The 21,667-nt window shown below is 38.0% G+C and overlaps 1 pseudogene; it reads right to left on the bottom strand.

The window, feature by feature from the left end:
• Nucleotides 1-7,719: 7,719 nt before the first annotated feature.
• On the bottom strand, nucleotides 7,720-9,767 carry LOC106635169 (large ribosomal subunit protein P1-like; annotated as a pseudogene).
• Nucleotides 9,768-21,667: the final 11,900 nt, after the last annotated feature.

Genomic DNA, 21,667 nt, shown 5'->3' on the forward strand with positions numbered 1-21,667 from the left:
TTCTTGATTCTGATCTTTCTTTATCTTTCAAACCTGCCCGCTTCAGCAGAGATAGAATATCCCTGCTGCCAGTGCCTGTTTTCAGAATCTTCATTTCCACATTTAATCTTCCACACCTCATTTCTCCAATCAATTTCATCTTCCACACTTCATCGAGAAATCTTTCTAAAAAATTGAATGTTAAAGAATACATCTGCTTGTGCCAAATTTTGTTTTAACACCTCTGCTATCTCTCTGCTGCTTATTAGAAGAAGTTCAAGCCTTTAGCTGGCACATGAAAACTTCACACTCTGGTTCCAGTATATACCTTGATACTCTTTAATCAAGCTGATCACAACATCGTTTTCAACACATTCCGGGCCTTTCATGATGCCTTGTGTGGTGTTCCCTCTGCCCAGAATGGTCTTTCCTTCCTTCTTTGCATAGCAAGCCCTATTCCTCCTTTACACCCAGTTAATTATCACCTCCTTATTAAAATCTTTTTAAGTTTTGTGAGACAAAATTTTGCTACTTTATGTTCTCACAGAGTTCTGTTTCTTTCTCCAAAAGTTTACCCAATATCTTTTTATTTTAATTGCTTTCTTGTTTTTCATCTTTACTCAACTGTAAACTTTTAAAAATAGAAACTATGTCTTATTTATTTTTTCAGTTTTGTGTGTAATAGCTATTCATTATATGTAGCAAAAATTGAAAGCCCATTACAGAGCACCCCAGATATAAATATTTAGTTAAGACGGCTGCTCCATTTTCACTTTCACACTCTCATTTTGAAGTTCAGCTTCATCATACTCCAAGCCTCTTGGATTTTCACGACTTTCTAAGTTTCACAATTATTTCTTTAGGATTCCTGCCTGAAGTGTGGCAGTTGATCACAATACCATTTCTTTGATTGTCTAGTGCCTCATGAGCCAAGCTTATCATTTCTGACACAAATATTTGTGATCTAGACCATGTATTTCCTGTGGAGGAGAACATTTTCCTTTTGAGAGGCATCTAAGCAGTTTCTTAAAAATTTGAAAGTCAGTGAATTGGGCACAACTTTCCCCCATAGCGATGAATGTTTCCTTTGCTGTTCTCAGTGACCCTTAGCAAGATAGCAGTGTTTATGTGTGATGCAGCAGTTCTCAAAATGTGGTTCCTTGACCAGCATCATCAGCACCACTTGGGAAATGAGAAAAGTACAAATTATCTGCCCCCTACCTCTGACACACGGAATCAAAAACTCTAGAAGTGGAGCTCTGTAAGCTATGTTTCCACAAGCCCTCCCGCTGAGTGTGAAGCACACTAAAGTTTAAGAACCACTGCTGTAAGAGCTTGGGCTTCCAAAACAGACTACTTGGATTCAAATGCTAGTTCTACCTCTACACCTTGTGTGTTTCCTGACACCTCTGGCGCTCCATCTCACATCCTCTTGGTCTGCATTTTTCTCCTGCCATTGCTGGGATACTTATCCCAGTCATACTTTGCCTCAGCCGCACTCGTCTCTTGCTTTGTGCTTTGTCATCACCACGTGGGACACCTGTAGAAACCTGTTCAACACTCTGATGCATGCACAAGCCTGAAAATGCAGGGAAATTAACTACTTGTGGGACAAACCTTTAACCAATGGAGATGGGAGTCATTAATTAGTCTCTTCTGTTTCTTAAGGACAATTTTGTGGCTTGTTGTCTTCAGCTCCTCAGAACATCTCAGGAGTATTGAGACTCTTTGCCCACTCAGTGACCATGTCAGTTACACACATTGGACTGGCTTTCCCTGCTTCCCTCTTTCACTCTTCTCAGTCCCCCATTACTAGTCATTAGGGCCACCTCCCAAAATAAACTACTAATTGGCAGGCAAGTCCATGCGTCTGGCCTTTTGGGGAATTCCAGGTTAGACATCTTATGAACACACAATTAAAAAATATATAATATTACATGGTAGTTCAATAGAGGCATTTCTACAGAGAGATACCTAATACAGATGCGTTTTGGCGGTATGTTCAAAGTTGTTAACATATGGAAAATCAGGATTGTAACCCTTGAAACAGTTTGTGAGGAAGCGGTAGGTTGTTGGGTGCAGAATGCATCAAATTTACAGTCTGGTGATTTACATCAAATTTATAGTCAGTGATTGAGGAAGGCATCTGAGAGTGGCAAGGAATTTGTCTCTGTGGCCTAGCAAAACTTGTAAACAATCAAGCCCCAAAACCACCTAGAATCAACATCAAGGCAAATCCATTCTCCAACATGATTTTTTCTCCTGAAATCTGTAGGGTGCTCCTCTGGGACCATTTTCTCTGTGCTCTTTGTGTTAATTTGGTATTTAATTTTATCTATAAAAGAATCATGGTGGGGGTTGGAGGGCAGTTTGCAGTAAAATCTACTTGTGGAGAATTCTACAGTGCTTAAAAGCTGAAACCACTGGATTCCCAAGAACCCACTGTAATATACTGTGTGAAGTTTGAGTCTGGTTTTTAGAGACAATTCAACAGTATCAGAATTTTTTACAGATACCCACATACTTTCAAGGGTAAAGAGTTTGGCTGGGAAACTAAGTTTTCCAGTTTGGCCAACAGCAGGGTATTAATAATGGAAAGGGTGATAAGGAGAGCAGTGTGGTGTGATGGGAAAAAGCAAGGTATTTGCATTCAAAAGATATGCAGTAATTACTTCTGCTATCCTGCTTATGTCCTATTACTCCCTTTAGACTCAGTTCTCTCAATATTAAATATAAAAAGCATGAATTATCTCTTCTACAAAACCTAGCTGTAATATGACATGATGATTTGAAAATTATGGCTATAAGTGTGGTGTGAGTGTGTAAGTCTGTGTGTGGGATATGTTTGTGTGTGATCATATTACTGCATGTAATATCCTTTTGTGGCTTTTGAGGTAGAATCTCAGCTCTTTAGACTTGTCTTATAAAATTCTTCATGATTACAATCTGGTCTATGTCTCCAGCCAGTCTCTTGTTTTATACTCTATACATACTAAATGTCCAGTCACCCCAGACTATTATGTCTCTTGCCTGTAGCCCCTCAAACATGTTGTTACTCTGTCTGTCAGGGTCTCTATCCTTCCCCTGGCTTTTAACTACCAGCCCTTCAAGTCCCAAATAATTATAAAAGCAATAATAATACTAGTTATAGTATACTAGCAATGATAGTTTGAGTAACACTGAGACAAAAATAATAGTATTGACTATATCTTTGCAGAGCTTACTGTGTCCAGCGACTATGCTAATAACTTTTCATACATCATCTCATTTAATTTTTATCCCAGACTTATGAGGTTGTTTTATTGTTTTCATTTTAAACATTAAGGAACAAAGGCCTGAAAAAGTTCCTGCTCAAAGTCTTTTCCTCCTGAAAGACCTTCCTGATCTCTGAAATCTCCAGTGGCTTCCCATGCTATGGGCTCCTCTAGCACCAATAATAGCAACTAACACTACATGATGATATCCACGATGCTCCAAAAGGAAGTCTTGCTTACTATTACATTATTTATTACTGGCGCAGTATTTAGTACATAGTACACACTAAATAAATAATGACTGACTGAATGAATGAACTAATAGACTCAGAGCTCTCCTTTCACAAGATTGTGATTTAGTCTACTAAACATCAGTGTATCCCATTCCTCAATTTTGTCCATCCTCCCTTTGCTCTATAATTTCTAGTTACTGAATGCATACTCATACTCAGTTACTATATCTGTAACTATATATATATGTAAATATATAATTATATATATACTGAGTATGCACTCAGTAACTAGATGCTCAGTATCTGAACCCTTGCCAAGCTTCAGTAGCAGGTAGGACCCTCTCTCTCATTAAGAAAGCCAAAAGGCTTGCAAGGATATTCCTTCAGCCATGACTGTCTTCTGATTGCCATTGCAGTTACAACACATGGAGCTGCTCCTGGCTCTGCTGCTTTGTGAATTACTAGAATTTATGTAGTATTATTTCCTGAGCTGTGTATGGAAGTCAGAAAAGGCTCACAAATAGGAGGAACCTCCCACAAATTCCAGACTGTCTCTCTCCGTGTCCCCCATAAACAGGATAATATGAGAGCTTGAAGATTCAACTTGCTTGCCTCTGGAGTGGTCCTTAGGTAGTTGGGCACCCATCCTACTTGGCAGAAATTCCATATAGATTAATGTGAGTTGTGAGTGGGGTACAATGAATTTCTCAGTAAAGGAATAAAATAACATGCCAAGGTTTGTCCCTCATTTGAGATACTCTTTCTAGCTAATTTTATCTTTCTTGCAATTGGATTACAGCCAGATCCACTTTCACTTTTCAAAACCCAGAGACACCACAAGTTAATAGGATAGTCTTCCCTGTTAGTCATCAGAGACCTCAATTAACTGTAGATTCTGCCACAATCAAAAGGAAAGTTGGCAATCTTAGTTAAAGCCAAAACTTCACTTAAACATTTTCTCTTGCAGAGATACAGGTGTAACAAGGGTATTCCAGTTATAGTTTCAGAATCCACTGCTTATAAAGTATCATTTCCTTGTGTATACAGACTCATTCACTTAGGGTTCTACCATAGCAGCTGCTTCACATTTTGAAATTGAAGCAAAAGGAATTTCGAAAACAAGCAGATGTGGTGTGATAGGATTACCGGGTGGGGTCTGGGGTCCTAAATGTTGTTCTTGACTATATTGTGGATCTGACGGTTTTGTAGGAATATCCTGGCTCCCACCTTCAGCATCTGTTTCCAGATTAAATTGGGTTAGAGTAAGTGTCTAGGGCAGTCCCTGTAAGGCAAAATATTTTTTAAAAAATTTTAAATGTAGTTTGAGTAGTGTAGAAGGAGGAAGCACAGTCCCATACCATGTTTTGGTGGTGATGGGCAGGTTCTTCTCAGCAGCTTCTGAAGTTCTGGGTGGCCTGAGTCTGTGGTCTGTGGGAATGGACCTAATTTTCTAACCCCTGGGGTGGCTCTGAGTCAACCTAATCATGAGAATACTTTGGTAAACTATCTAAACGGAGAAAAACGCAGCTTCTCTGACCCTAAACTTTCCAACTCAGACAGGGGAATGAGGAGCCTTGAATCCAGATGTGTTGCCCACAGTGTTAGACAGCCAGATGTTGAGAACCAGCTGTCTCATAGACTCATTTGTCTTCTTTAATTTTTGTCCAAATGTGTGCCAACAGCAGGATCCAGCAGAAAGTTTTATTGCAATCTCCCTTCTTCTCATAACTTCTCTGTGAATGCTGGCACCACTAAAAAGTGATAGGAATGGGTGTAGGAGTGGCAAACCATAGCACTAAGATACTTTTAAAAACTGAGACGGAAGGATGCTGATCACCTCTGATCTACCACATGACACCTTACAGGAGAGAAGAAAATGGGGAAGTCTGACTCCACTGAGCTTTACCACAGTCAGTAGCTGTTTGGGACACATAATCTCAATCTCAAGCTTTCTGAAACAGAATAATCTAGAAGTGCTTGCTAAAAATACATATTCTAGATTCCTGCCCTTCATATATGGAATTTGGGGCCAGGAAATATGAATTTCTAAAAGTTTCTGGTATGATTCTTAAGTACTCCAAAGTTTGAGGACTTTTGCATATTTGACAGTACAGGCACTGTGCTCCAGCTACTGTGAAGATCCACTGAACTGCTTAACCGTAATAAAGTTATATTTATTTAAGTCATAAAATACCCCCCAAGTTACTATCCCAGTGGGGTCTCTATTCTACCACATTTTACCCCTAAATTCCAGTTGCTAACTCTCATTCACGTTATTCCTGATGCCTGCCTAGCCTTCTTACCTCGTTTCCTGGCTCTTGCTAGTTTCCGGAACATAAAAATCTTAAAATGCCAGAGCTCGAAGGGACCAACTCTCCCAACAAATAGATACTGAGAATCTAGCATTGTTTTAAGGAGCTCCAATCTGAGGAGCCAGAGCCATATCAGTCCAGAGGCAACACCATCTAAAGCAAGCAACAGATACATTGCCCTTTTGTTGCCATTTTTCTGTTTGTGACTAATTCTCTATAAGAATAGGTTCTGTGTATTATCATCATTATAATCCCATGCATTTAGCACATGTCTGCATATTACAAGCTTATGACAAAAATCTGTTTAATATAGGAAAGAAGGAAGGAAATAATTTTCTTAAACAAAATTCATGTGGACCTGAGCTACCACTAATAGCCTTTATGCAGCCAAGACTGTTGGTGTTCATCAGTAACTGGTGCCATCAATAAACTGCATTAATTTTCTTGTGGGCACAAAACCACACTTTCTAGTCTCCTTTGTGGTAGGTGTGGTTGGTCACGCAACTGAGTTCAAACCAAAGAAAAGTGAGTAGAATTGAAAGGTACCACTTCATGTCTTGGACCATGAAGACCTCCTAAACTGGATTCTTGTTCTATTTCCCCATCCACCAACTAAATGGAGTTGACTAAGGCCCTAGAGGAAAGTGGATCGACAAGACTATAGAGCCTTCAGTCTCTGACTATGTGGAACTAAAGCCCCCTGGCCTTCACTGGATTATATGTGGGCAAGAAAGAAGCTTCTATGTTCTGCGTCCATGAAAATTTTGCATTGTTTATTACATCATGTAGCCCATTCAACTAGTTATGCTTGGAAACAGTCATGTTCTCACAGTTTTTGCCATTTGCCATGATGTTGCATTAGCCAGATGTCATTGAAATCATATTTCTCTCAGTCTTAAGTTTCCTGGTTCCAGAGAGTCTGCACTTACCAGATCTATGGTCACCAGCCAAAGAGTCAAGATCTCTGTTTCTTCAAAGTGGTGAATAATACAAGAAAGAATCTACACTGAAGAGAAGAAGGTAGTATGTTAGGCCAATTTTCATCATTACCAAAGTGACCCAGTCATGAGGGCCAACTTCACAGGCTGTATGCTTAGTTTATGGTTCTGCTGTTGCCATCTTCAAATACTTAATACTTTCTTACCATTTCATTTTGCACTGGGCTCCACAAACAATGCAGCCAGTCCTGCCCACCATAATTAAAGGAAACAAAGAGTTGCCCATTGGCCTGTCTTTGACTTCTACCACCTGGGCAACTGGTTGCAAGATTTTTTGAACTATGGGAGTATGAGCTCAAACACTACACCTGATCAGTGGTTGCCCATGCCACAACTTCATCTCACAACTGCCCTGAACTATGGATGTTTCTCTAAACTCTGACCTTCCTTACTCTTTGGAAGATACCTTGATGGTGAGGGTGGCAACGTATTCCAGTGTAATTCCCCAGCAAGGAAACGGAAGCTTTCTTTTATAAAAACTAGCAAGAAGCCATGCCACCATTTTGAGAGTTTTCTGGCTCTGGCTCTGGCTTTGCTTTGATACAACATCCCCCACCCTCATCTTAATGTTTGAATAATCTTCTGTTGTTGTGAAGCTCCTGGTTTCTGATTCCTGATCTAGAGATTACCCCGATTTTTCATTACTGATTTGCAACCTCAATTACCTGAGACTTCAGATGTTTTAGATTCTCCTCTCAGTGCCAGTGTGCTTGTCCATCTTCACATGGCTCCTCATGGACATCCCACTGATCCTTCTAACTTTCTTTCCATTCAGGTCCTGGAATGTGCCCTGCAGTTCTAGTTTGCCTGTCAGTTCTTGGATAGGTTTTTCTTGTTGTTGTTGTTGTTGTTGTTTACACAAGTCAGACTTCAAATTTTGCTATCATTATCAGAGGTATTCTTCTCTTTTTATGTATTTATCTATTTTTGTTTATTTATTAAGGGTTCAGCTATTTATTGAACATGTTATAAAACAAGTTTAGTCAAAAAGACCAAAGCCCACGTCCTCGTCAGGCTCCTCAGATTCTTCTTTGTTTGCTTCCACTTCCCTCTCCTCAGCTGAGGCAGCAGTGGTGGAAGTGGCAGGACCTCCTGCTTGTGCGGTGTGGGCTGCTGGAGCCATCTACCAACCCCTGCATTGCAAAGGAGGCTGTCGATATTGACACTGGCCAGGGCTTTTGCAAAAAAGCTAGGCCAAAAGGGCTCAACAGTTACAGCAGCTGCTTTAATGAGGGTATTGAATTTATCCTCCGTGATGGTCACCTCATTGCTTTGCAGAATGAGGGCCCAGTAGATGCAGACAATCTTGGGTGAAAGTGGGACCGGAGCTGCCGGCCCACAGTACTACTTGTGAGAAGTAGCACCATACCCGGCAGCTCGAGACTCACATTCACCACATTGTGGGTGGGGGCCTCACCGCAATGTGGCCTTAGCTTTTTCAGAAGGACCGAGCACCTTGGCAGCAGCTGAGGGAAGGGACTCTTCCCGTTTTAATGTGGTCTTAACCAATGTTTTATTCCATCTCTTATTCTATGCTGTAGCTAAACTTGAAATTCCCCCACAATGTAGTAGGGTTTTTTTTTTTTTTACCTCTGAACATTTGCATATGGTATTCCTCTGCCCAGAATGTTCTCTTCCTGCTTTTTTTCACGTTGCTTATTCCTATTCATCGTCAGGAGGTTGTTAGATTCTACTTCCCCCTAGAACTGTTCCCGATATCCTCCAGGATGGTTTTATTTGTTTATCCTCTATTCTCATAGTACATTGTTATCTATACTAATAATGACACTTGTATGTATCAGGGTCTCAGCAGGAAACAGACAACATACTCCAACTGGACAATTTGAGAAGAGTTTAATAAAGCAAAGGAATAGTCGGGATTTAGGGGAACCAATAATAGATAGTTCAGTACCACCCTGGTACTAGTAGCATCAGAAATTATTTCCACCCTAAGCTTGATGAAGAAAAGAGAAGTAGTTAATACAAGCCAAAGAGAATGCCTGAGCCTTATAAAGGCTGTGGCCCTTTGTAGAAAGATCCACAGCAACTCCACAATGAGGGATCCTGGGAAATACATACTCAGCCTCACATTCCTCATGTCCTCCAGTCTACTGCCAATGACTTCAATGAACTGAATCCAACCAGAAGCCAAAGGGTAAATGGAGACTGATATAATTCATAATATATCTAATCTATAAAGGTCAGCCTCCTAGTTCCTAGGTCATAGAATAGGATTGAGAAAAGTAGAGTGTGAATCTAGAAGGACAAACACAAGGTATCCAGCACAAACTGATGCCCATTTATTGAATACCTATTTTATTTGACAAATGGTATTCCTGGTTCATAAAAGTGCCCTACATTATATATAAAGTTATGTCCATTTTACAAGTGAGAAAACTGAGGTTTGGCTAGCAAGGCTAGCTAACAGGTGGCATAGTACAGATTCAAATCCATTTATATCTGGGTCTGAAGGCTGAGCTCTTGCCACTTTCCCATGCTGCCATTACTGGTGTGGTGTTTTTTCTCATCCACTAGACTATAGTCTACTTGAGTACAAGGTTAACATTTCATTTATCTTTATATCACTCGTGCCTTGTGCAGTGGCTAACCCATAGTAGATAGAGTAGATGATAGATATTTGTGGAACTGATTAACAAAAATAACTGAATGATTCAGAATTTTAATTTATATAAGTGGGGATTGGGTAACTGGAGTCTGCCAGGGGATGTTAATGGATCATATCTGGCACTAAGACACCTCTTTGTGATTGTCCTTTATAAATAATTGCCCTCCTCTTCATATTAAAGAGAGAATAAAAGTTTATCTGGTCTCTTAGCCATAATGGAGTGTAACAAAAGCTGACAATAAGTGGGTTTTCTGTATGCTGATCATTTTCCATCTTCCCCCTGACTTGGCTAAGAGCTGAGGGTAACGAACAATGGAGCTTGCTTTCCCCAGTTCTTCCTCTATGACTTTTTTTCGAGTTGCCATGTCCCTTTCTAATGGTTCATTTCTCTTTCCCTTTCACTTAACTTGGCTTTTATATGTCTGTCCATCACTGGCTCTCTAACTATCAGCTAGGCTAGCCTGACTCTTTTATAACTTTCAAAGGAAGCTGCCTGCTCTGAATGTATGATGCTAGAGAATGGGTCTTGGTAAGTCCTTAAGAACAGTTGTTTATGTTATTTCAAAGGTTGCCAAGTAATAAATAGTTGTTTGAAAGTGAAGGGTAAATTGGTATTTCACCACCCTGTTCTCTGCTGTTCTTGTGATGGTTCAAATCATAAAACATCATGTTTTGACATTCATAGGAATATTTCACCAACTTGGGGTTACTGAGTGGGCAGAGACATTCACTTTCCTACTCAGTGCCCTGGACACTACTCAATCCTAGCCCAGTTGGAACTACACTGTTTGAACCTTTGAAACTCTGAAACTGATTGAAGCTTCTGAGCCAACAAAAGAGGCAAAGGGCCTTTGTGCTTCAGCAAGGAAGTGTTCCAGTTCTTTTGCACTTTCCTAATGAAGGCTGGCCCAGGAGCCCTGGTGTCCCTGGAACACAGAGGGAGTTGTAGGGAATAAAGGCAACTTGACTCTTTGGGGTCATTCCTCTCTTCCCAGGGACTTTTATGGATAATCTTCCATCCATTGAGAGGTTTGGTACTCATTCAGATCTCATAGCTTTGTATTTGGATGAGAATTTTTTTAAAAAAGAGTTATCTAGTGTATTGCTGAATTGCATCAGATATTCCAGTGTATAAACTCTGATGCATACCTTGTCTCATTTTTCACATCCTCACCCAGCTTCACCCATTTAGGTCACCTGACTAGCCTTGTAGTGATTTCAGTTTGCTATCCCAAATTTAGTTTGTAATTTATAGTACTATGAAGATGTAAATTATTTACTAGTGCTGTTATTGTTGGAGCAAGGTATTAATTCTAATGCCATGTAATGCTTTTAGTAAGCTGAGTGAGGAGACAAGAATCTTCTCTCCTGACACAATTTTAGAAAATGTGGTATTTTTAAAAGCTAAGGACCCAAATTCAAAATTTGATTGTAATATATTGTGTTATATATCTGCATATGGAAACTGAGGTAAATAAACAGCAGGCCTGAAAGAAGTTTGAGAATTTCATCCCCCAATCCTCAATTTTATAAATTAGCTATTTGGTATGCAGAGCAATTATTGGACATAAATTCATATGTAAGATGATAACTATGTCCTACTGGTCATCCACCATAAATCTTCAAATTTGCAGAATGAATGAGGTTAATTATGGCATAGCATCTGAGTCTACAATGAAAGAATACAATGTGAAAGATGGTTCTGATACCGCTTAGAAGCATCTGGCCCTAATCAGACTCCAATTTTAGACCCAATCCTACCTAAAGTTTTCTATAATTTATTACATCAGAAGATTCAAAGAGTTATTTTTATACAGAGAAAATTGGACTCAAGTAAAAGTTATTTTCATCACTCCATCTAATTACAAAGCTGAGCACAGAACTATGACTATTCAAACATGTTGCAGATATAATAAAGAGAGTGAATAGCAACGAAAGCTGGTCTTGAATAGCTGCCAGGATAAGCAAAGATGGGGGAAATGACTCTCATGATTGGAGGGGAAATTAAGGAAACAGTAATTTCTTTTCAAAATGTTCACATACCATTTATTAGGTATTTTAAGAGTTTGGGGGTAGCTATGAGTTTTATTATTCCTTAGTTGCATGTAGCCTATTCCAGCAATGAACTGTGATTTTATTATAACTGACTTCAAGGGATATGGTCTACCACTGAGAAAAAGGAAAGAGAAGACTTATGGCTGGGCCAGGGAATGTGAATTCAGGCAAACATACATACGGTCTAAATTTAAGCTACAGTTCATATCTCTTTGGGTAATTCTTTCCTTCCTTTAGGTTAGCACAAAACTACATCAGCACTGAGGAGGAAATCATTAGCTTTGAGGAGAGAAAATTTAGGCAAAAACAACACCCTGAAAATTTAGCATGACTTGGGAGAGCTCATGAGTCAGCCAACTATTTTGAGTTCTTAAAAAAAGAAAAGAACTTTCTTTGGTCCAGACGAAAACTTTAACTTCTTCTCAACCTTTAATTACTCCTGAGCAGACTAAACAAATTTTAGCTTATCTAGTTTCCTCCTAATACATTTCTGCTGAGAGGCAGTCTGCATACAAGTCAGAGAAACCTGAAATTAAATCTAAACCATGTAGCTTATAGCCATGTGACACTGAGTAAATCACAATCTGTCTAGAATCTAACTTTCTCATCTGTAAAATAGGGTAAATAATGGCAATTTTTAGCATTGGTGTGAGGGGTAAGTGAAAAGAGATAAACTTCAACAAATAGTAGTTCTTAATTTCTGATGAACACATTATTGCATAAGACTCAATACTGTTAGTATATTTCCATTTTCTCTGGAAGTAAATGAAAGGAAGCTATTTTCTGATTCATTTAGTTATTTTACTGCACAGAAACCAAACAACTTATAAAAAAGGTATCTCTACCTAAGATGGTAGTTTACACTAGTCCAAGGTATATTACTTCTCAGAAAATAGAACAGGTAGGAAAGAGGTTGTAGCAAATAATTTTCATGCTCCCATGAGCTGGAGCCTTATTGTGCTTGCAGTCTGGCAAATTCCCAGGATTTCAGACACAGGCTTATATAAATATAGCATTATGAAAACATAAATGTCTGAGTGGGGGGTGAAATGCATTACTCCATCAGCATGGGCCTTTTAATTTTGTTTTAAATTCTCATTATTGAGCACCTACTATGTGCTCATCACTACTTTAGGTGCTTTATACGTGCCATTTTATTTAACCCTCGGCATTATTCCATGAAGTAGGTATTATCCTCATTGTGCATTTGAGGAAACTAACACTCAGAGATATTTACTTGGATTTATGAACAATGTCTGCATTATAAACTAGAGGTGGGAAGACTAGTTAGGATGCTTTGCAGTAATCCACTTGAGAGACATTGTCAGTCTGTGAGAACAGAAAGTGAATCTCTTGGAAAGATTCTACAATGTTATTGTTTTTGCCCAAAATGGCACATTACAGAAATCAATTAATTAAGTTAAAAAGCAACTATATGTACAAACATGTTTCTATGACTCTTCTATATCATACAATTTCTCTTTGATAGATGTGATTTATAAATAAATTAAGTGCACTTGGGTTCAGAGATGATGCCCAAATTCTCATCTAGTCTCTATTTTTAAAGACATTTACAAAGAGAGATTGAGAAAATTTCCTTGTGAAATGTTCAGCAATCCTGGCTGCCAGAGCCTCCTTTGGATAACTGACAATAAAACGAAGTTGTTTCTTAGTGAACATTAAGTTGGCCTTGAATGGTTCACTATTATATCAATAATTTACTCTTATTAAGAAGCTACCAAATGAAAATAGCCAATATCATTTTGCTTTATCTATTAATAGCTGTTTCATAATACCTTTCCTTTCTCAATGAATTATACCTACATATAGCTGTAATATAAAGGAATGTCTTTAAAATATATTTTTATGAACTCCTTTTTGAATAAATGCAAGACTAATCTTTAGCCAGAGTGAGCAGTTGCATGTTTGGTGACTAAAAACATTTCTTCCACTAAAGAAGCTGAAGGTGAAGACCTGAATTATATTCTCTGAAACTCCTTCAGCATAAAAATACTAATTATATTAGCACAGGGTTTCTCAACCTCAACACTATTTGGACCAGATAATTCTTTGTTGTGGGAGGCTGTCCTGTGCAAAGTAGATGTCAAGCATCATCTTTGGCCTTTACCCACTATACTTTTAAATTGACAACTGTCGCATCCCAAATTATGACAATCAAAATGATCTCCAGACATTGCCAAATGCCTGCTGAGGAGGCAAAATTGTCTCCAACTGAGAACTATAGTCACAGAGGTAAATATTAGTTACTCCACTTTCGGTCATAGATAAAATGATTTTGATTTTCCATGTAGGCAATAAGAATAAGTCTCAGTAGAGTGGTTTATCATTTTATTATTAGAAATAAATTTATCCTTGTTTAAAATAGCAATATATATCCATTGCACAGAAAAATATAAAATACAGATAAAACTATCAGAAAGGAATATTTAATCACCCCATTGCCATGTTCCACAGATAATCAGCATGATTATTTATGTATTTTTTATCATACTCTTAAAAATGAGATTATATTATATGTACTGATCAGTAACCTGGTTATTTACAAATTAATACTATATGACTAGTAATTATCCACTTATAGCATGATTTTAAATATAAAGACATTCCATTCTATGGCTTTACCATTGGCAAGTCACCCATTCATTTAATATAGTTAAACTCTATGTGTTAAGCCCTGTGCTAGGTGCTATGGATAAAACGGTAAAGAAGACAGAGGGGCAAGAAACTATCCTCATGAAGGTGCAGAGACTAACAAAGCACATAAACAAGGTAAGAGAGAGAGAGGAAATAGCCTGACACCCTCTAGGAAGACAGGTCTTCATGACCAGGAGAGGTGGATCAAGACAGATGAGAGCACAAAAGTCTTCATTTTAGTGAAGTAACTGGTGCTGAAGACAAGCTATTTTCCTATGGATCCGTGTTTCCCTCTATGCACTTATCACTGTGCTGCTTAATAAGTGATAGAATAATTAAAATTTTTATATGAACTTGAATATCCCAGTCATTCTTACCCTGTGATATAGTTTGGCTCTGTGTCCCCACCCAATTCTCACCTTGAATTGTAATCTCTATAATCCCTACATGTCAAGGGCAGGACCAGGTAGAGGTAATTGAATCCTGGGGGCAGTTTCCTCCATGCTGTCCTCATGATAATGAATGACTCTGATGATTTTATAAGTGTCTGGCTTTTTCCCTGCTTGCACTCATTCTCTCTCCTGCCATCCTGTGAAGAGGTGCCTTCCACCATGATCGTTAAGTTTCCTGAGGCCTCTCCAGCCATATGGAACTTGAGTCAATTTAAAGCTCTTTCCTTTATAAATTACCCAGTCTTTATAGCAGCTTGAGAATGGATGAATACACCCTGCTTTGGTAACCTTTCTGCTGCTCTTCCTCTCTCCTCCATTCTCTTAAATGTGCAGACAAATGTTTGATGTATTATAGCTGTGTTCTCTCAATAGGTCTGGATATATACAGAGTGAGCCTCTGCCCCTGTTGAAAACGATGATTTTTTTTAAAAAAAGCAATTGAACTCACATTGAGAGCTTGTACTCTAGACTACCAGTCTTTTTGTTTTATTCATAGTGTTTCCTCCAAGTGTAACAACAACCCTATCACCTAATAATTAGGGTTAATTAACTTCTTTTCTTGCCAGCTGGTCCCTTAGTAGAAGGAGCCTTGGAAGAAGGAGGTCAATGGGACGCTTGCCTGTCCCTCTTGCCTATTTGTCTGCAGTACTCAGAGTTGTGGGAATGGGAAGCAAAATTCCCCTGAGTAGATCACTAGGAGTGATGGGAAGCAGGGCTATTCCTTTCTCATTCCTTGGTTCCTTGGCCCATGGATTTTACCAGTTGTGGACACAGCACTGTATAATTGTCTTTGATTTAGAGTGTATACTGTATTCTCAGGGACAGCATCTCATCTTCATTGGGTACAATTTATAAGCTGGCATTTTAACAAACAGTTCCACCACTCTTTCAGTCCTGCAGCTAGCTCCTGCATGTTATAGTATGAGACACGACCAGTAGATCTCATCATCATATGCCCACTGCTGTACCTCCTTTGCTTTAAAATGGGTCCTTTGGTCTGTGCAGTGTTATGTGATCAGTGGATCAAACATTCTGTAAGCCTGCAGAGAGTGATGCTGGATGAGGGCCTATAGGCAAAGAAAGACAGACTTGTACCAAGAATAAAAGTTGATTCTCATCAATATGAAGTCATCACTTGCATTCAACATTGTACTAGCCAATCCAACATGTCAAAAAAAGAAAGAAAGAAGAAGGCCATTTGGATTGGAATGGAAGAAATAAACTATTTGCAGATGAAATGCTTATGCAGAAGGTTCAAAAGAATCTACAAAAACCAATAAGTCAGAACCAATAAGTGACTTTAGAAAGGCCATAGAATGTGTAATATAAACTCTTACCTTATGTCATTTATATAACAATGGGAACAAGATACATTTACAAATTAAATACAAAAAATAATAAAATTGACAAATAAACAGCATCATTTTGGTGCATTTCTTTTTCCTTTGCTTTAATATGAATATGAGACCCCCATAACATCCTACATTGTTTGAGATAAGCATGCCTATTATTACCTTGTTCCATGTGATAATTCAAATTCTTCTCCCACTGCTTTTTATTTCAACTATTCATACAGCCTTCTGACATCAATTTGCATTTAGTTGGCTTCAATGCTTCACTTATTTGTTAATCTTAATTAGTAAGCACAAATAAAAGTGACATAACTTGGACTTCACACAATCATAATCGCAAGTACAAATATGTAAACTTTGGCACTGAAATCTTGTGGTGGTACTCAGATGTACGTTACCACCAAAATAATCAATAATATGTTTATATTAATTAATTTTTAAAGGTTTTCAGAAAAATGTAAAAAATTCACAGAGAGACCCTGTGTAAAAATATATCTGTGGACAGGGGAACATAGATTCCAGTTTTGAGAAACACTAGTAAATACTGCTAATTTGAAAATAAACCTATATGATCTGATAATAAGTCTTGTTTTGTGTTCTATTCATTAGATTTAGAAACTCTTTTATGGTTAGTGAGGGTTTGTTTCTTATTTCCTGACGGATAGTAGGCACTTATCCAATACTTAGTGATATGGCCTTGGCTCTGTATCCCCACCCAAATCTCATCTTGTAGCTCCCATAATTCCCACGTGTTGTGGGGGGACCTAGTTTGAGATGACTGAATCATGGAAGCAGGTCTTTCCTGTGCTGTTCTCATGATAGTGAATTGGTCTCACAAGATCTGATGGTTTAAAAACAAGAGTTTCTCTGCACAAGCTCTGTTTTTGCCTGCTGTCATCCACGTAAGATGTGCCTTGTTCCTCCTTGCCTTCCGCCATGATTGTGAGGCCTCCCCAGCCATGTGGAACTGTAAGTCCAGATGGCTGGACTTCTTTTGTAAATTGCCCAGTCTCAGGTATGGTCTTTATCAGCAGCGTGAAAATGGACTAATACACTTACAGATCAAACGATGCCCGAATTCCTCTTCAGTCGATAGAATGTCTTTGACCTACATAAAATGTTAAGCTTCAAGATTTGTCTTTTGATTGTAAAAATGGGGACATTTTATATATGCCGTATAATCAAAAATAGATGTTCAAATTATTACCTGAATGCTAAGCATTAAATGGTTTTATATACAGCATGAGAATATGAGTTTTATCTCATTTGGTCCTACCACAGCTCCATGCAGAAGGTTATGTTGTTAACCTCACTTTTAGTGCTTAGAAAAGTATGAAAGCACTGAGGCTTGGAGAGGGTAAGCAACTTGTCTAACATCATCCAGCTACTAAGCAGCACAGTTGAGGTTTGAACTCAGCCAGATTGGCTCTGAGCCAGAACACTACACTCCCATGTCTAAACTCAGAGAATCCTGGAAGCATCTTGGATATATTTGCCTTCTAAGTTCTACAATTTGCCCTCCAGCTGATTAAGTTTCTTGGAATGCCTATTACATAAACATAAGTGAGGAAACCTCATTTTTGGTCATGAAGGTCCATAAGGAAATTAGCTCTCAATGGTTGTTTAATAGGTTTATTTGTACTCTGGAGTTTTGTGCTTCCATTTTTTTAATGATTTGATTTGGGCAGCTGTGGTGTGCTATTAATGTGTTAGGACCACTAATGTACTTATGTGAAGATACTGACATTTTATGATAAAGAAAGAGATGATTCTGATTCCCTTTGATAATCAAAACTTACCACTTCTCTTTAAAATATACAAGCAGAGGAACTGCTTCTCCTTCATTTTCTACATTAACCCAGATGGAGCCAGAAGAGATTCACGAGCCATCTGGATTTAATTAGGCAGTGTACTATGTGAATATGCTGGTAGCAGTGTTGCTCTGGGGAATTAGCTTTAATGGAGAGAACCTTAGATTTGGAATCAGTAATTCTGGTTTCTCACTGGCCTCTGTCACTAACTAACCTCTCACTTAATGTTTTTATTTTATCAAAAGAATGTCTTCTCTGCTCCCTCACTGGGTTTTACTTTGGAGATCAAATAATAAATCATTTGGAAATGATTCAAAAAGCACACACCACTGCAGAATGCAAAAGATTCATTTACTATTACCACAGTACTGCAGAATTTAAGCCGTGCTTTGTTTGTTTTTAACAACTTCTACAATTATATGATAATTAACCCTCTTTCTCATTTGTGACAACTTGATCGAACCAAAGATGAGGAGTATGGCATTTTGGAGCTCTAATTTTGAGGTCCAGTCTCTGTATCTCTTTGCTCAGCCATGAGCTCCCTATCATAAAATTAAGGTTTGCTTTTATTTTCAAACCTCCTCTCCTCTTATTTCCCTCAGGTTTCAAAAGTTGAAATATTTAGGCATGATTCTTCAGGCTTTGCAGGAAGTTAAAGAAGTATTATTGATTCCACATTGGGCTATGGATTTCAAAACCATTCAAATGAGAGAAAAATAATTTATAGAGCTTATAATTAGCCAGCTGTGGCTGAGGGGAACCAGATTCTATTAGGGGAAACATCAGCTGGATTAAACAATAGCTGTGTGCAATTCCCATTCTGGCCCCAGCTTGTAAGTGGAGTGACTCTGCACAGAGTTTACTCATTGAAAGATATTTGTGGCCATCCTCATTTTATGGCCAAAGATTTGGAAATTTGGGACATGAAGCATGTTCCTGAGAAAAATATCAACTGTTTATTAGGCAGCTTATAGTCAGAAGAGCAAAAATATGCTATATATTCACTTATATCAGACTCTCAGAACCAGTTTTGCTCCTTTGGAAAGTCAGAAAGATAGACAAAAAACAAAAATAAAAAAACGAAAGACAACAATAGAAAAACCCAGCACATGAGCACTGAAAACCTAGAACCATCAAGAATTTTATTTTATTTTATTTTATTTTTAGGTTTCTTTTTAGTCATTTTGCCAAACTCACGGCTCCAGGAGTCTTAGTCTGATTGAGGATCTGGAAAACAGATTTTCGTTCGTTTTCTTTCCTAGCATCAAACTTCGTTTTTGTACTTTTTAAATTTCTTTTCAAGATATTTTAAAATGTCATTATACAGATAATGTGATCTCTGTAGAAAAATTTTATACCTATTAACAAACAAAAATGAAATAAAATGAAAAGTATTAATTAACATGAACAACATCTGAGGTTAATCATCATCTTTGTTGAACTTACTTCATTAGCTCAATGAAGAAGTAATCAGGCCGGGCATGGTGCCTCACGCCTGTAATCTCAGCATTTTGGGAGGCTTAGGTGGGTAGATCACCTGAGGTCAGGAGTTCGAGACCAGCCTGGCCAACATGGCAAACTCCTTCTCTAGTAAAAATATAAAAATTAGTCAGGTGCAGTGGCACGAACCTGTAATCCCAGCTACTTGGGAGGCTGAGGCAGGAGAATAGCTTGAACCAAGGAAGCAGAGGTTGCAGTGAGCCAAGATTGTACCACTGCACTCTAGCCTGAGTGACAGAGCGAGACTCTGTCTTAAAAAAAAAAAAAAAAGCAATCAGATAAATGATGTGACAATCCTTCAAAAGGTGCTTGTTGAAAACTGACTAGTAAAAGCTAATCCCAAGTAAGATCTTACTGTATGCCAACAATGTTCCGATCACTGTATAAGTTTATTCCCAACAATCCCTAGTAGGTTCTCTCATCCCTATTACAGAGGTAACAAATGTAAGGCACAGAGATGTTTAGTAACTCACCTAGGGTCTCACAGTAAGGGGTAGAGCCTGGATTCAAACCCAGTAGTCCAACTCCAGAACCTATATTCTAAACCAGTAGTCAGCAAATTATAGCTTATATGCCAAATCAGGTCTTACCATCGATTTTTGCAAATAAAATTTTATTGAGAAACACACACATCAATTACAAACTTAAAACTCAGGGACAAACCTTGGTGATTATACATAGGTATATCCATGGTCTTCTAATTCTTTCTGATTTTTTTTAAGAAAGAAAAGAGAAGATAATATCTAAGAATAAAGCATTTGTTAAACTTCCTTAATATTCCAGACAACTACCACTCAAAGAATTTGTAAGAAAAATGTGTTGTATGTTACCTCAAGGAGAACAGAACGTGAGTTCATTAAACATTTTCCATCAACTAGGAAGGACTTAACCCTCAGACAGATTTTTATATCTCTGTCTTCGATTAGCACAGCTAGCTGTTGCAAAGGAGAAAAAGTAATATATTTTCCTCACCCATCACAAGGTTCATTGCTGACACCCTTATAACAAAAGTCAGATTAGTAAGAGAAAAGCATAACAAACTTATTTTTAAAAAGTTTTTTGTGGAGCTTGCAGTGAGCCAAGATGGTGCCACTGCACTCCAGCCTGGGCAACAGTGCAAGACTCTGTCTCAAAAAAAAAAAAAAGTTTTTTGTGACACAGAAGCCTTCGGAAATAAGATCCAAAAATTGAGGGAAAATTGTATTTTTATAATTAGGTTTGATGAAGAATGAACAGTCATAAAGTACAATTGGACAAAAAGGGGATGCGACCTATTGATAACCAACTGGGAATATGTATCAAGGCCTGCTTATTCAGATTCTTCTTGGCCTCTCTATGAAGTATTCCTTCTTTCTGGGCATAGGACACCTGCCACATGAGGGTCTTCAAAAAAGAGGAAGTAGGAGAAGGTCAGAGACTTTCTACAGTTTTCTCACTTTCCTTTAGCTTAAACTACTCAGTACGCCAAGTACCATATTTTGGGGAAGCATTTCCTGCATCCCATTACTGCATTATTGATGTAGCTCAAGACTTAATTAAAACACTGACTTATGCCTTAATGCTAAGTGGAACTCTAGAAATGCTACTACTAAGTTTGAGATCCTGGTTTGGAAGTTAAAAACTGTGTGATGTAAACAAATTTTTGAAATCTTGGTACCAGTTATCCTTGAAAAACAAAAGCAAAACCCTAAAGGCCAGCAATTGATGAAGATAACATCAACAGGTATATATTAAGGCCTTCTTTGAGTGCGACAAAACAGATGTTAGAAAGATAAAGTCTCTATTTTTGAAGAGTATAGAACATTTCCATAATAAAGTTCATTTATTTTCTTCATGCACAGGGTTACTGGCCAGGATATATGCATTGTTTAAAGCACCCCCTTCCAAGTTACCCCATTCTCTGGTGGCTCTGAGTCTATTTTACAACTATGTTAATCATACATAACTGATAGCATAAGAACTGATAACAAAAGAATTCTTGTCTGTAGATATGTAAGTATTCTGTCCAGTGGAAGTGCAAAGATGCCCTTTCATTCTTCATCAAACCTAAACATAAGCAGCCACTTTTGTGTCAATTTGCAAATTCAATTTCTAATTTAGACCATGTCTTTTCTTTAGATTCTCTTTTGAACTGGTTGTAACATCTTACTGGTTCCCTCATTTATTTAAGGAGTTAAATCAGAACTTTGACGTGTTTATTTTATATTTATGTGTGAGCCATTATTTTACATTTTTAAAAAAATGATCCTTTAACGTGAGCTTAGACTCTACGGTCAACCAGGCGTGGATCTCAGTCCTAATTTGGCTATGTACCAGCTGTGTGACATTAAGCAAAATACTTAAGTTCTCTATTAATAATACTTGCATCATTGGATTGCTGTGGGAATTATGTCACACTTTACTTTTATCCTGAATACAGAAACACTCAATAAATATTAGG

Source organism: Pan paniscus, chromosome 8 (genome assembly GCF_029289425.2).
Source record: "Pan paniscus chromosome 8, NHGRI_mPanPan1-v2.0_pri, whole genome shotgun sequence".
NCBI lineage: Eukaryota > Metazoa > Chordata > Mammalia > Primates > Hominidae > Pan > Pan paniscus.